Source organism: Heterocephalus glaber, unplaced genomic scaffold, assembly GCF_053883595.1.
Source record: "Heterocephalus glaber isolate CG9 unplaced genomic scaffold, H.glaber_assembly_v1.0 deba00001543, whole genome shotgun sequence".
Lineage (NCBI taxonomy): Eukaryota > Metazoa > Chordata > Mammalia > Rodentia > Bathyergidae > Heterocephalus > Heterocephalus glaber.
In genome coordinates, this window is record NW_028258336.1 from 6,891,892 (window position 1) to 6,909,334 (window position 17,443).

Consider the following 17,443-nt stretch of genomic DNA (forward strand, 5'->3'; position numbering starts at 1 on the left):
ATCATTTAATGGTAGATTTCTCTGTATTTGGTGGGGAAATGTGCCAAGCAAAGTATCCCGACTCCCTTTTTAGATCTAGGGTTTGGAATGTTTTGTCATAATTCTTTAAACACTCAAAGTTTTCCAGTGGAAGTAAGTAATGTAAGAATGGAGCTGCCAATATTATTTCTCTTGCAAAAACAGTAAATACTTTGATGTTGCAGTATTCCCACATGAAATGAAAAGGACCCGACTTAGTTTTGCAATGAATTTGACATGGATTTTTAATGTGATAGAATTTTCTTTGAAAACGTTGAAGAATGCAGACAGCTGTTTCCAGTAGTTTTTAGCCTAATTTTGGGCTTTATGAAAATTGCTTTATCAGATACTTTAAAAGCCACTCTTGCTTGCACTCCCCCATACTGACACATGAAAGCTGGGTTGGTGTTTTACTGTACGTGCTTCAGATGCACATAGGAATAGAGGTGTGTTATAAATCTAGCTTTCTTTATGATATTTCTGATAATGAGAATTGAAAACGTTATCTTCTCTTGTACATAGACTTTTATTCATATTAAAGTTACATTTCGTTCTAAGTTCAGAAGTTTGAAAGTTACTAGTTTTGCAAGCTCAAACACTTAATTTGACCATTTTATGAAGGTTGAAGTAGATTTATGCAGGCAGTTCTATACATATAAATATAATTCTTACTAAATTTTGAGGACCAATGCAAAAATAACAAAAATGGAATCAGACTAAAATAAGGTTGTATATTGAAAGTCATATTATAAAAAGTTTTCTTCCTTCAAGTGTTATTTATCTTAAATAATTGTTTGGAAAATAATTTTTGAACCTATTAAGTCAATATAACTTCATTCAACTTATCAGTAATCCTGATACTAGAAGCAATAAAGAACGAATATTAAATATATCATAATGTTAAAGATATGAAGGTTCTTCCAAAAACTTTTAAGGTTTTCCTAAGTAAAAGTAATCTCTTATGTTGATATATTGCATACTAAACACAAGTTGCTATGTTTTTTCCCCATGTTTGCTTAAGCATAATCACAGCCTTTAATTGTTGTAGTTTAGTTATTTTCTAAAGGTGCCAAATGAAACACTATTTTTCTTTATTTATTTTAAATAGCTAAAATCTTGTTCTTTTTGTTTTGAGGTATGGTAGGAGTTTGTGAAAATATGGACAGTTTTGCTCCATTGTTGGTTAGAATTCATTTTTTATAGTAGAGGGTGGCTTGGTAATATTAGTAATATTTGGATTTTTGAAACTATCAATCACATCGAGTTTACTATTTGCCTATATTATCAGGGTATATGTATTTATCTGTGGTTGGACAAAAGAGAAAAAGAACTCAGTGGTTACTAGTGGCAAGCATTACATACTCCACTCCTGGAGGCAGCTCTATCCAGCTTTGATTTTTATGCACACTGCCCCATATCTTGGCCAGGTATCTACTCATCTGATTGCACTTCAGCTCCAGTGCCCAGGTAATTGGAAAGTACAATATTTAGTTTGATAGGTTCTGCATAATAATTTTTCATTATAAAAATGTATTTCCCTTTAACATCATGATACTTTTTCTTTCTGATACATTTTCTACTCTCCTGTTTTTTGGGTTTTTTCTTCCCCTCTCTCAATATAGATTTAACTCCCCAAACATAGAAACTAAGACAATTACTTTTTTCTTCTGGTGTCATATGTGTTTGGAAAAAGGACACTAAAAGTTCAGGCCTAGGAAGAAAGTACCCTGGTGAAAGTTATTTTTATAATTTTTGGCGGGGGGGGGGGGTTGGTATCGGGGATTGCACTCAGGACCTTGCGTTTACTGGGCAGGTGTGGTGCCACTGAGCTACATCCCTGGCCCTATAATTCTTAGTGTTTTAGAATTTAAGAGCCCTCAAAAATTATGATTAAAAACATCAAATTCCATTTAGAGCAGGCAGATTTGCTAAAAATCACTGATATTTTAATAGGCTTTTATTATAATCAGGTCTGTTTCCTGAGTATGTGCCTAACTTAAAAGAAGAAACAATTAGTTGTACAGTCTGTCAGTACCCGTGAGTGAGTGAGTGAATGAATGAATGAATAGCAGTTTGAAACTCAAACATGCATATTTGAGGAACTTGCTACTAAATTTGATGCTCTGAGTTGGCTCTGAAATGTTTAGAATTGTGACTATGGTTTATGTAAACACAGAAAACACCTCCAAGGATATATAAATGTTTGGAATCTGAGTATTTTGTTTCTGAGAAAAATAAGCTGTGAGGTGAAAATAAGATTGAGTTCTTTTGGTCTCTTTTTCAAAGTTTTTCTCATTTATGATTGCTAATGGCACTTAAAACTATGCAAAATAATTCTTTTTTTTAAGTATCTGTAAGAAAGAATTGGCAATTAGAGTTTGCTTGTGTATGTACTACTGAATGCAGCATATTATATTATTTTTTAGGCTGCTTCATAAGTTTGCCAATGTGAAAAGCAGATCTGGACTGTAAGTGTATGCCTGATTTGAGCCTTTAAAACGCTGTGGTAGAGGTATGGTAATGTTTTCTTAATTCTATGTAGAAACAGGAAATAAAGAAGTTTTGTTGTGGTTTAAAGATTTAAGATGAATCTGGCAGAAAATAGCTGGAGCCACCAAGTGTACCATTCTTGTACATAGGAAAAAAACGTGTAGAAATGAAAAAGGAAGTTGTTTGTTTACTATTAACTTTATTTCATGGACTTTTACAAACTGATGTTGTATTAATCACTTTGTCTAGTTCCAAGGAATTTCAATTCTAGGGTACAAACCACTGATTCAAAAAAGTTGCATTTCTCTTCTTCACTTGATCTTAGCCAAAAGGCCTAGAAGCGATGCATTTCTATTCCTTAGTACCAATTGAAACTATTAGCTGGTTGCTACATTGTGAAGACAGCAACTTGAAGTATACTAATGAATAGCCTTTTTCCAAACAAAGTGTGACTTTCTTTAGGGTCTACAAATGATGCCACACATTGCATTTGCAATATAGATCAAAAATCTTGTGGCATAGGGGTAAGGGAGTGTTACTATCTCCTTTGTCCTTCTTTGTTACTGCTTTATTGGACTGATCTAGTCTCATAAACCTGCGTCATCACCTAAAACTGCAAGTTGTGAATATGCTACCTTTTGCTTGGTTATTTCAACCATGCTGCTATGTATAATCAGGTGTGGCATAGCTTATTGGTTTGGTCTGAGTGTGAGTGGATAGAAGTCAATGCACTGTGCCATGAATGATCCTTATCTGCTTGCTGTAACCTACTTTTTACAGGCATCATAATAAAAGTTAGACTATGTCTTTGGGGGGGAAAGAGACTTATTTAATGTTATTTAAAGAATTTTCCAATAGAAAATGAAATACTATTGAAAATAATTATCTGTTTTTTAGCTTTCAGCAATTGATGGTGCTTTGTTGTGGTGTCTGCTGGAAGTCAACTGCCATTATAGGGATTCTCATTAACCTCACTGAGAAAGAACCTTACTTGTTAGCTTCTTAGCTCTCTACTCTAAACAGTCTGTTAGTGATGATAAATTCTGTAGGGGGGTCTATTCTGAGCCATTAACTTCCAGTAAGGGGAAAATGGGTGGGTTACCAGAAATACCACTGAAGCAGGGTGGGCTGTGGGTGGAGGCTTGGGTATTTGTCTTGAGAATTAAAAACTATGAAACACTTTTGTACACAACTGATTTTTTTAAAAAAATAAACACATTTTTAAAGAAAAAAAAGTTTTCAGTTTCCCCCAAAAAGAAGTGCCTGCAAAATTGGAACAGAGGACAGTTTAATTACTAAAAAGATCACCATTAAAAAAGAAGCCAACAACTTCGTATCAGAACAATAGGAAAGATGCCTTGAGAGTAATTCAGGAATCAGCAAGACCCCACTCTCTTCACTGGCTCAAGGGTGTAAAAGGGTAAAGATAAACTCTTTTATAAGATTTTGCTTCAAGAAGAGAGTCCCACGGCACCTTGTTCAATAATGATGCCTAGGGAATTGGTTTCCTGGGATTTATTTAACAATGCTCAGCCACCCTGGTACTCAGAGTCCTCTACATTCATGATGCAAGAGGGCTTGCTTGACTACTGCTGAAGCTAGTAGTAGACCTTGGCATCATCTACATGGTGCTAGTGTTACAAGCATGCAGAATGCAAGAGTTGTGTGATAGTACATACTAAGGACTTCTAGGAAGATGGCAGAGCAGTAAACAGTAATAAATCAGCCTCTCCAAGATTTGGAATCCAGAAACTGGAAAATAACCTGGGTAAGAAAAGAAAGAGGGAGGTGGATTCCTGAGAACCAAGAAGAATATGAAGAGAAATTTGAAGTCAACAGAGAAATTGAAGAGCCAGACCACAGTGCAGAAAAGGGAAGGGTAATCTGTACTTTCTTCCCAGCTCTGGCTCATCGTGACAGAAATGAAATTAAATCTAAAGAGACACAGTGAAATGGGTGACTCCAGAGACCTTCAAGAAGAAACCCACCATTGGAACAGAGCACTGGATGCCATTCACTACAACAGCTGGGGAGTAACTTCAGTACAAGCATGTGTAATATTCCCTAAATAAGGTGCTTGGTCAGGTGCCATTTTAGGAAGGGGGCAGCTGAACTTGGGACTCAGAGTAGCCATGAGTTGGTTTCATCTCAGGGCTTCCAGTATTACACTCCCACAGTGACTGGGTGAGGGACATCCACAGGGGACATCCTTGGTTAGGGAGCCATGGTCAGGCCAGCAAGCACCCCAGAGTGTTGTAAGCTAAATGACTCGGCCCCATCCCCATGGCCAGAGGCCAAGTTCAGCCTGAATGTCTATGAAAGTCACAAACTGGCTCACCACCTTAATCCTACTGCCAGCTCTCTTGGAGTATCCAACATGGATCTGGGATCTGACTGTCTCCCTTGTCTATCAGTGAATGAGCACAAGGTCATGACTTGAATTTGACACTGCCACAAAACTGTAGACTCCAGAAGAAAATCACAGGCTTAAAACCATAGAGGCTTTTTTTCATTTTTTGGATTTTTTGGGGGGGACAGGGGTTGTGGTTTTTTTGGCCATTGGTCTTCTTTAAAATTTGTTTTCATTTGGTTTTGGGGTTTTTTTTTTATTGCTTAGGTTTTTAAGAATGTGAACATTCTTTTTAGTTTTTTTATTTTGCTTTATTCTTGTTTTTGTTTTCTCCCTCTTTCCTTCCCTCCTGTCTTCTTCACCAGTTTTCTGAGGCTTGCATACTCTTCCTTTGTCATTCAGCCTTGCTTCTAACCTTTGTATCTTCTTTCATTTCTCTGTTTATCTATTTTTTCCTCTTTTCCCTTTTAAATTTTCTCCCCTTAGGGTAAAATTGCTCTATTGAGTGAATATTTACTTTATATAATTTTCTGACTTGTCTTAGATTTTGTTTTATAACTATAAATTTTGTACCTAGGGTTTAATGTGACAAATTGTTAGCCATCACAGTTGTCATTTTTCAGTTTGTTTGATGCTGTTATTACTGATTGTATTACTTTAGCCAAGGTGACATAATTCTTATGATCAATTAATTTTCCTTATATACCAATAAGTAGATTTTCTGCAGGTCATAAACAACACTACAGCCCAATAACAAAGAACCAGGTGCTAGGCCAAACAAGCTGAAACCTCTCATCCCTAATAAACAGAAGAGGCAGTATCCTGGGACAGACTCAAAGGCCAAAAGCCAGCTATGTCTAGAAGACATTTATGAAAAAGTAGTCATTCCCACAAGAGGTCTCCATACCTCTTAAAGCTACCTACCATAAGCAATTTACAAGCCTCAATGCAGAAAACAAATTTAAAAATAGAAAAGGAGAAAACACAGAAGCAAGATGCAACCCAACACTTCCAACTCACCCAAGGCAAATCCAGGGCGCACTGAGGTGAAAGAAATCAAAAGCCGCTAAGCTGAACTTTGTGAAAAAGTAGTAGCAGGAGTAACAAAACAGATGAATAACTCTGTTGACAAAACCAAAACAGAAATAATTGCGCAGATATTTAAAGTGATGATGACCATAATGAAGGAAGTGGTTAGTGAAACTAGATACATACAGATTTTTAAAAATGAAAGAGCCTTAGACAAGACTGGGAAGGGGCTGGGATTTAGCTCAGTGGCATCACGCCTGCCTTGCAAGCACAATGTCCTGAGTTCAATCCCTGGTGCCAAAAAAAAAAAAAAAAAAAAAGACTCGGAAAACATGAATGCCCAACATAGGAAAGAACTGGATGCCATACAACAGATTCCTAATGAAGGAAGTAAAAGATTTTTACACTGAAAACTACAGTGCTCTGAAAAAGGAGATCAAAGATGATACCAAAAAATGAAAAGATATCCCCCATTGTTGGATAGGCAAAACCAATATAATGAAAATGGCCATAGTTCCAAAACTGTTAGGCAAGTTTAATGCAATCCCAATCAAAATACCAATAGCAGCTGAGGATTTAGCTCAGTGGTTCTGCCACCTGCCTTGCAAGCCCAAGGTCCCGAGTTCCATCTCTGGCACCAAAAAAAAAAAAAAAAAAAAAAAAAAAATAGCAATAGCGTACCTCACAGAACTAGAGAAAACAATCCTAAAATTCATTTGGAACCAGAAGAGATCTAGAATAGAAAAAGCAATACTGGGCAACAAAGGCAAAGCAGAGGTTGAAAATGTAATTAAAAACTTACCAACTAAGAAAAGCCCGGGCCCTGATGGCTTCACTGCTGAATTCTACAAGACATTAACAGAGAATTATTCCCACTACTGTTTAAACTCTTCAATGAAATTGAAAGGGAAGCAATACACCCAAATTCATTCCTGGAAGCAAGCATCACCTTGATCCCCAAAGCAGAGAAAGACCCAACTGAAAAAGAGAACTATAGGCCAATCTCACTAATGAACATAGATGCAAAAATCCTTAACAAGATACTGGCAAATAGAATGCAGAAGATCATCAAGAAGATCATACACCCTGACCAAGTGGGATTCATCACAGGGATGCAGGGATAGTTCAACATACTCAAATCAATAAATGTAATACTCTAAAATAATAGAGCCAAGGACAAAAACCATATGATTATCTCAATAGATACAGAAAAAGCATTTGACAAAAATCCAACCTACATTTATGGTAAAAATCCTACAAAAAAGTGGAATAGACAGTCTCTACCTCAATCTGATAAAAGCCATCCATAAAAAACCAACAGCCAATATCATACTGAATGGTCAAAAACTGAAATCCTTCACACTCAAATCAGGAACAAGACAAGGATGTCCACTATCACCACTCCTGTTCAATATAGTTTTGGAAACATCAGCCACAGCAATTAGACAAGAGAAAGAAATAAAAGGAATAAAAATAGGAAATGAAGAAGTCAAATTGTCATTATTTGCAGATGACATGATACTCTATATAGAATACCTGAAGAACTCCACCAAAAGTCTAGGCATAATAACCAAATTCAGTCAAGTAGCTGGTTACAAGGTCAACACACAAAAATCAATAGCTTTCCTCTACACAATCAACAGACTCACTGATAGAGAAATAGGGCAAACAATTCCTTTCACAATAGCATCCAAAAATTGAAATACCTAGGAATCAACCTAACAAAAGAAATCAAAGACCTCTTCTCTGAAGACTATAGCACTCTGAAAAAAGAGATAAAAGAGGGTATCAGAAAATGGAAAGACATCCCTTGCTCCTGGGTAGGAAGAACCAACACAGTGAAAATGGCCATACTTCCAAAACTGCTATATAGATTCACTGCAATCCCAATTGAAATTCCAACAGGATACTTCACAGACCTTGAGACAACAATCCAAAAATTCGTTTGGAACAAGAAAAGACCTAGAATAGCAAAAGCAATTCTAGGCAATAAAGACAAGGTAGGGAGTATCACAATCCCCAACTTGAAACTATACTACAAAGCTATTGCGATAAAAACAGCATGGGACTGGCAAAGAAACAGACCTGACGACTAGTGGAACAGATTAGAAGATGCAGAAACAACTCTAGACACACTCAGCTATCTCATCTTTGACAAAGGAGCCAAACAGCCTCACTGGAGGAAAGATAGCCTCTTTAATAAATGGTGCTGGAAAAATTGGGTTTCAACTTGCCAAAGATTAAAACTAGACCTATATCTCTCACCATCCAGTAAACTAAAATTGAAATGGATTAAAGATCTAAATATTAAAAGAGAAACACTAAATTGTCTGGAACAGAGGTTAAGTAGAACTCTGGAAGATACTGGCATAGGAAAAGATTTTATGAACAAAACCTCACTTGTCCATGAACTAGCACACTCAATAAGTGGGATCTCTTCTTATTAAAAAGCTCCTGCACAGCAAGAGAAACCACCAAAAGTGTGGAGACAACCCACAATGTGAGAAAAATTTTTCACCAGCAGTTCCCCAGACAAAGGTCTACTATCGAGAATATATAAAGAACTTTAATAAATCAGACCTCCCAAATTTAAAGACCCAATCCAAAAATGGGCATCTGAAATGAACAGATATTTTTCAGACAAATAAATAGAAATAGCAAATAAACTTATGAAAAAATGCTCAACATCACTGGTCATCAAGAGATCCAAATGAAAACAACACTGAGATTCCACCTCACCCCAGAAAGAATGGCTGCTATTATGAAATCAGCCAATAACAAATGGTAGCAGGACTGTGGGGAAAGAAGAACCCTGCTCCACTGCTCATGGGAGTGTAGACTGGTGCAACCACAGTGGAAATCAGTATGGAGATACCTCAAAGAACTAGGACTGGAAGTCCCATTTGACCCAGCTGTTCCCCTGCTGGGTATCTTCCAAAGGAATCATACCACAGTGATGTAGGTGCACCCATGTTCATAGCAGCAGAGCTTGTGATAGCTAAATCTTGGAAACAGCCCAATTGCCCATCAACTGGAGACTGGATAAAGAAAATGTAGTTTTCTATAAAATGGAGTACTACTCAGCCATAAAGAATGAGAAATTAGAGACATTTATAGCTAAATGGATACACATTGAGGCAATACTCTTAAGTGAAATAAATAGGACACATATATGTAAATAACAAATAGTTTCTCTGGTGTGAGAAACAAAGTGTAAATAAGGACTGAAAGGTATAGTAGATAATGTGAAATAGGAAGAAAAGGGGCAAAGGGGAAGGGGAAGTGGGAGGGGTAGGGGAAAGGAAAGAAAGGAATGGAATTAATATGAGAAAATGAAAAAATGGAAACAAAAGTCTTTGTAAATAGGGAGGGATGGAGGGGTTTAAGGGAGGGCAGGGGGAAAGGGAAAAAACAAGAACCAAGAGATTATGTAAAAGTATAAATTTCCAATGATGAATGTCATTATGTTGTACACCTAAAATGTACCAATAAAGTTAATAATATTTTTATTAAAAGGCAAGGCAGAGGGCATCGCAATCCCTGACTTGAATTTATACTACCAAGGTACCATGATAAAAACAGCATGGTACTGGGGGAAAAAAAAAAAAAGACTCAAAAATCAATGGAACAGAACAGAAGATGTAGAAACAACTCTAAACACACTTAGCCACCTTCTCTTTGACAAAGGGGCCAAACACCTTCACTGCAAGAAAGTTAGCCTCTTTAATAAATGGTGCTGGGAAAACTGGCTTTCCACATGCTGAAGATTAAACCTAGACCCATATCTCTCACCTTGAACTAAACTAAAACAGAAATGGATCAAAGATCTAAATATTAAAACATAAACACTTAATCTACTGGAAGAGAGAACAGATAAAACTCTTGAAGACACAGGTAAAGACTTTATGAACAAAACCCTAATAACACAGTAAATATTACAAAGAATCAACAACTGGCATCTCATCATATTAAAAACCTTTTGCAGAGCAAAAGAAACCACCAACAAAGTGAAGAGACAACCTACAGAATGGGAAAACAAAATTTTACCAGCTATTCCTCAGACAAAGGGCTAATATCTAAAATATATAAAGAATTAAAAAAAATCATACCCCTAAATCTAAAGATCCAACCCAAAAATGGGAATCTGTAGTGAATAGACATTTCTCAGATGAAAAAGTACAAACAGCAAATAAATATATGAAAAAATGTTCATCACTGGCCATTTGAGAAATATAAATTAAAATAACACTGAGATTCCACCACACTCCAGAATAAATAGCTATCATCACAAAATTAATCAATAACAAATGCTGGCCAGGCTATGAGGAAAAAAGGAACCCTTCTCCAATGTTGGTGGGAGTGTAAGTTGATTCAGTTAATATGAAAATCAGTACAGAGATTCCCCAAAAATTAAAACTAGGGTTCTACTTGACTCTTCTTGGTATCTTCCTGAGTTAAAAGCATCACACCACACCATATGCACACCCATGTTTATAGAAGTACAATTTGTAATAGCTAGATGCCCATCCATGGCTAAATGAATAAATAAAATGTGGTCTGCCATAAAGAAGGATAAACTTGAGATATTTTAGGTAAATGGATGCACCTTGAGACCATACTTTTAAATGAACTAATTTAGTTTTTTTGTGTGGGTTTTTTTTTGTTTTGTTTTGTTTTTGGTACTAGGGTTCAAACTCAGGACCTTGTACTTGCAAGGCAGGCACAGTGCCATTGAGCTAAATCCCCTGCCTTAAGTGAACTAATTTGAACACAAATGTTTAAATATTGCATTGTTTCTCTTGTGTGAGAAACCCAAAGGGCAAATAAGGACCAGAATGAAAAACAGACATTGGGGAGTAGGAATAAAATGTTCAAATAGGAAGAGGAACAAGGGAGGGAGAGAAAAGGAACAAAGCTTTTGTAAACAAGGAGAGGAAGAAGATTTGAAGGGAAGGGAAATGAAGGGAATGGTCAAGAAAAGAATCCAGATATATTATGTACAAGTCCAAATTCCCTATGGTGAATGTGATTATTATGTATATCAATAGAGTACCAATAAAGCTAATTTTTTAAAAAAGAATGTTGAACACAGAGCTTAGGCCAAATTCCCTTAAATTTCACTGGACAGGGAAGCTCAGATGCTTCCAATTAGTTTTCAATCATATCTAAATAGTGTATTTTATCATATCTATCACATTGGCTAATCTCACTGTTTGTAGGGTCTGCTCAACCTTACTAACTCAAGGAAAGTTTTTCACCACATATTCTATAATTTTAAATTGTGGGACATTATTCACTGGACTTTACAGTGGGAATTCAGGATCACTTGATTTGATGTACAATACCTCCATCAAGTGTTATTAGTGTAGGACAAGTCTTCATATGAGAGCAGATCCTTTTATAAATTCTTAAGTAAATATTTGCCCCATCTCTATCCCAGGCCAAGACTTGTCTGCTAGATCATGCTACCCAAAAGAAATAAAATGTGAACTACAAAAGTGAGCCACATATATCATTTTAAATTTCTAGTACCTATATTTAAAAAGTAAAAAGAAACTCTTAAAATCAATTTAGTAATAACATTTTACTACTAATGTATCAAAAGGATTTGATATGTAATCAGTATAAAAATTAATGAAGCATCTTATCTTTTTGTATTTTTAAAAATTTAATACATAGAGTATTTTAACCTTGGAGAATATCTAAACTTGTACTAATCATAGTTCATGAGCTCGATAGCCACATGTGACTGCAGGGATACATTTTGCTGGAGAGTGGATTTTGGTATGTGTTTAATCTAGCCTTTAATTATTAATATATCCCCTCAGCCATTCTAGATTTACAATGTTTCATTTTCAACACTACCTATTTTGAGTCCAAGGCACAATTTCTTTTTCCTCTTTGGATATTAATCACAACTTTCTAAATTAATGAAACTGACAATTCCTTCCCTACAACTCCCAGTCTACCCCTGGCAATTGCCATGTTAATTCTTGTACTTAAAATACTATGACTTTTTTTCTGGTCCTTGACAACTTCCTTTATTATTATTATTTCAGAAGATTCTGCTAAATAGTTAAATTATATCATAGTATAAATAACATCTACACATCTTTGTAATGGGAAAGATTTTCAGGTTGTTAGTTCATTCTTTTGCAAAAACTATAAAACCTAAACAGGAGCATTTAAAAGACTCATCCGAAGTGGTCAATTTGGGGAACTTTCATAACTTTATGTGGTTTCTGTATTAAATATAACAATGAGCACAAATCCACGATGTTAGAAAAAATATGAAATCTATCTCAGGACTATAAAAAGACAGATATTACAAATATTAAGGCAGAATATAAATGATTTAGACTAAAGAACACAGTAGAGAATAAATAACTATAAAAATTGGACCATTACAAAAATTAAATATAAAGTACAAGGAGAATTTACAAAGAATTTTTGGAAGATATTTTTAATTATAAAGGAATACAATAATTACCTTATGCTGGGCTGGGAATTTAGTTCAGTGGCACTATGCTTGCCTCACAAGTGCAAGGTCCTGAGTTCAATTGCCGGTACTGGAAAAAAAAATAATAATAATTACCTTATGTTAAGCCATGTAGCCTTGAAGAAAAGATTTTGAAAATTGTATTTAAAATCACATCACATGATAACATATATAATTACCTCAAAATATATAACAATATAATTTTTCCAATGTATAACTTAAAAATATAAGTAGTAAAAAATTAACACAAGTTTAAAAAAATCTAAATAGCTCAGTTACTATCAAAAAAAAGTTTGTTATCCAAGAATTACTTTTTAAAATATTCTAGGCTCCAGTTAGCTAAGTTCTTCTGTATGTACAGGCTATTAACAATTTACATGACATATAAGCTATTGCCATGGCCCTCCAACTAACCCTAGATGGCCATTTCTCTCATCATTACCTGTTACTGCATCCCCCATTAGAACACAGCTCCATGAGGGAAGCAAGATTCATTAATCATTGTGTTTCCTCCTCACAGTGCCAGTTTCAAAGAGATCTGCACTGTCAAATAAAGCCTCAAGAAAAATCTACTGAAAATCTGTTAGATATAGTAAAAATATTTAATAACATTTACTAGATGGCCAGCTATAAAAATATAAAGCCCTTTTAAATATCAGTATTTCTTTGACAAAGGAGCCAACCACTCTCATTGGAGGAAAGATAGCCTACTTAATAAATGATGTTGGAAAAACTTGATTTCAACCTGCCAAAGATTAAAACTAGACCCATACCTATCACCATGCACTAAACTAAGATCAAAGTAGATTAAAGATCTAAATATTAAGACAGAAACACTAAACTTTCTGGAAGATAAATTAGGTAGAACTCTTGAAGACATTGGCATAGAAAAAGACTTTATGAACAAAACCTTAGTAGCTTGGGAACTAGCACAAAGAATCAACAACTGGGATCTCATCTTATTATAAAGCTTCTGCACTGCAAGAGAAACTACCAACAGAGCTAAGAGACAACCTACAATGTGGGAAAAAATTTTTAGCAGCTGTACCTCAGACAAAAGTCTACTATCTAGAATGTATAAAGAACTGAAAAAAATCAGACCCCCCCAAATTCAAAGACTCACTTCAAAAATGGGCATCTGAAATGAACAGATATTTCTCAGACAAAGAAGTAAAAGCAGCAAATAAATATATGAAAAAATGTTCAACATCACTGGTCATTCGAGAGATGCAGATGAAAACAACACTGAGATTCCACCTCACCCCAGAAAGAGTGGCTGCTATCAAGAAATCACCCAATAACAAGTGCTGGCAGGGGTGTGGGGAGAAAGGAACCCTTCTCCATTGTTGGTGGGAGTGCACACTGGTGCAACCACTGTGGAAATCAGTATGGGGATACCTCAAAGAACTAGGGTTAGAGGTTCCATTTGACCCAGCTATTCCCCTGGTGGGTATCTTCCCCAAAGAATTAAAAGAATCATACCCCAGCGATATATGTGCACCCAAGTTTATAGCGGCATAGTTTGTAATAGCTAAAGCTTGGAGACAGCCCAAGTGCCTATCAACTGGAAACTCAATAAAGAAGGTGTGTTTTTTTATAAAATGTAGTACTACTCAGCCATAAAGAACCAGAAACTAGAGACATTTATAACTAAATGGATGCATATTGAGGCCATAATCTTAAGTGAAATAAATAGGACACACATGTGTAAATACAGAATAGTTTCTCTGGTGTGAGAAACTGAAAGTGTAAATAAGGATTAAAATGATTAAAATGAATAACTGATAATTTGAAAAATTAAAAGGTCCAAAGGTATAGGGGTGGTGGGAGGGGAAGGGAAAAGGAAAGAAGGAAAAGGAGAAATTATAGGAAAAGAAAAAAAAATGGAAACAAAATCTATGTAAATAGGGAAGGGTGGAGGGGTTGAAGGGTGCACAGGTAATGGGGAAAAAAATAAGAACCAAGATTCATCATGTACAGGTACAAGCACCCAACGATAAATATAAACATATTGTATACCTAAAATGCACCAATAAAAGAATTTAAAAGAAAAAAATAAATATCAGTGTTCATTAATTTGAGAGTAAACTGGAATCAAAGTTTCCATTTACATTAGTAACAGCAACAAAGGACCTAGGAACAAAATGAAAGAAAAAAATGCAGAAATTATGAGAAAAGAACTTGGCATCTACTCTTGGAGGGCCTGAACTGACAGAACATCCATCCACCAAGTATTAAGGCAGTTTTCCAAATATTATTTTGTTCATAAGAATAGTTAAGGTCAGGATAAAATGTTACCAAAAAATGCCAGTATTCTTTTTTTTTCAGTACTGGCTGGGGATTGAATCCAGAGCCCTTGCATGGAGGGGCATCCCTAGCTTTTCTTTTATTTTGAGATGAGATCTCACTAAGTTACTAAATTGTCAGTCTGGGCTCAAACTTGCAATTCTCCTGACTCAGCCTTCCAGAGTACTGGGATTACAGGCATGCAACACCATGCCCAGATTCAGTATTCTCTTTTTTTTTTCCTAGCTCTAGTGTTCTTAAATACATATTCAACACAGTTCTGGTTGGGTATTTTAAAGACAGAGTAACATATACATGTGTGTGCATATATATATATATATATATATATATGTACATAATATATATATGTGTGTGCTTACACATGTATATATAAAATTCTTTATACATACACATCATAACATTAAGAGTGGTTATTTCTGAGTGAATGGATGATGAGTGGATTGGTGCTGACTCTTTGCCCTTTTTTTATTTGCCAGTGCTTCAGTAATGAATATTATCACCTTCATAATCAGAAGCAGCCCCCTCCCCCATGTCCCCCTCGCAGCTCCCTCTTTTCCTTTTATTCCCACCCCCACCTGCCAAAATGAATAGCTCGGACGAGGAGAAGCAGCTGCAGCTCATCACCAGCCTGAAGGAGCAAGCTATAGTGAATATGAAGACCTTAGAGCAGAGAACCAGAAAACAAAGGAGAAGTGTGACAAAATTAGGCAAAAATGAGATGAGGCCGTTAAAAAACTGGAAGAATTTCAGAAAATTTCTCACATGGTTATAGAGGAAGTTAATTTCATGCAAAACCATCTTGAAATAGAGAAGACTTGTCAAGAAAGTGCCGAAGCTTTGGCAACAAAGCTAAATAAAGAAAATAAAACACTGAAGAGAATCAGCATGTTATACATGGCCAAGCTGGGATCAGATGTAATAACGGAGGAGATAAACACTGATGATGAAGATGTTACCACAGACACAGATGGTGCTGCTGAGACTTGTATCTCAGTACAGCGTCAGAAGCAGAACAAAGAACTTCGAGATCAAATTGTATCTGTTCAGGAGGAAAAGAAGATATTAGCCATTGAGCTGGAAAATCTCAAGAGCAAACTGGTGGAAGTAATTGAAAAAGTAAATAAAGTTAAACAAGACAAGGCTGTTTTATATGCTGAAGTTCTTGAACAGAGAAAAGTCTTAGAAAAATGCAACCGAGTGTCCATGTTGGCAGTAGAGGAATATGAGGAGATGCAAGTAAACCTGGAGTTGGAGAAGGACCTTCGAAACAAACAGTCGTTTGCACAAGAGATGTTCATAAAACAAAACAAGCTAAAGAGACAAAGCCACCTTCTGCTACTGAGCACTGTCCCTGACCAGAAGCTTTTGAAAGCTTTAGATGAAAATGCAAAACTCATCCAACAACTTGAAGAAGAGAGAATTCAGCATCAGCAAAAGGTCAAAGAATTAGAGGAGTAACTAGAAAATGAAGCACTGCACAAAGAGATATATAACCTCAAACAGCAACTGGAGCTTTTAGAAGAGGATAAGAAGGATTTGGAATTGAAATACCAGAATTCTGAAGAGAAGGCCGAAATTTAAAGCATTCTGTTGATGAGCTCCAGAAATGAGTGAACCAGTCCGAGAATTCAGTACCTCCTCCACCTCCACCTCCACCACCTCTTCCCCCTCCAATCCTATCAGATCCCTCATGTCTATGATCCGGAAGCCATCCCACCCCAGTGGCAGTGGTGCTAAAAAAGAAAAGGCAATTGAACCAGAAACAACTGAGGAAGTCACAGATCTAAAGAGGCAAGCTATTGAGATGATGGATAGAATTAAGAAGGGAGTTCATCTTAGACCAGTTAATCAGACAGCCAGACTGAAAGCAAAGCTAGAATCTTCAAAGGGCTCTGAAAGTGCAGTGAATGAACTAAAAGGAATACTGGGGACACTTAAATCCACTAGTTCAAGAAGCTTAAAATCTCTTGACCCTGAAAACAGTGAAACTGAGTTAGAAAGGATTTTGCATCGCAGAAAGGTGACAGCAGAAGCAGATAGCAGTAGTCCAACTGGGATATTAGTCACCTCAGAGTCCAAATCCATGCCAGTGTTGGGTTCTGTATCCACTGTAACAAAAACAGCCTTGAACAAGAACACTCTGGAGGCAGAATTCAACAGCCGGTCCCCCCTCACACCTGAGCCAGGTGAAGGGTCCCGTAAATTGGAAGGATGCACAAGTTCCAAGGTTATGTTTCAGCCTCCCAGTAACACTGGATACAGGAGAAAATACACATTGGCAGTGAAACAAAACCTGAACCAATTGTAGCTTTACATCCTGTTTCCACACATGAACCCCAAACCAAAGACCAAGTCGCAGAGAAAGATCCAGCTCTATGCAAGCACGATGAAGGTGAAACTAAACCAGAATTCAAAGAAGACAGCATTGAAAAAATGAGAGAGAGAGACAGCGCCAGCTGCTGATTCATCAACCAGAAGGCTGAAATGTTTGGAAGTCCTTTTCAATAAGCACATGATTCAGTTTGGCGTATTGTTAAGGGCTATAGACATTCCATCTGGTCACTGTATTCACAATATAGCTTTTCTGGTGTTACTTTTGTAAGTAGCAACTATAAGCATAAATAAGCTATTTAGCAAAATATACACATTCTAAGTAGTTTTTGGGCTTTGATCTTTATAGAGATAAGATTTTTCCTAGTTACTGTATGTATGAAGTATGGCTTTGTTTAGAAGATTACAAAGGATTCAGA

At 36.2% G+C, this 17,443-nt stretch overlaps 1 long non-coding RNA gene and 1 pseudogene across 1 annotated transcript in view; one reads left to right on the forward strand and one right to left on the reverse strand.

Annotated features, from left to right (window-relative positions):
• Window positions 1–12,572, reverse strand: part of LOC147824438 (uncharacterized) — a 56,615-nt gene extending 44,043 nt beyond the window's left edge. Inside the window, exon 1 of the long non-coding RNA XR_015442360.1 lies at window positions 12,378–12,572. This is a non-coding gene — a long non-coding RNA (uncharacterized LOC147824438). The remainder of the gene's footprint in view (window positions 1–12,377) is intronic.
• A 2,699-nt stretch (window positions 12,573–15,271) lies between these two features.
• LOC101720741 (shootin-1 pseudogene) lies at window positions 15,272–17,215 on the forward strand (annotated as a pseudogene).
• The last annotated feature ends 228 nt before the right edge of the window (window positions 17,216–17,443 follow it).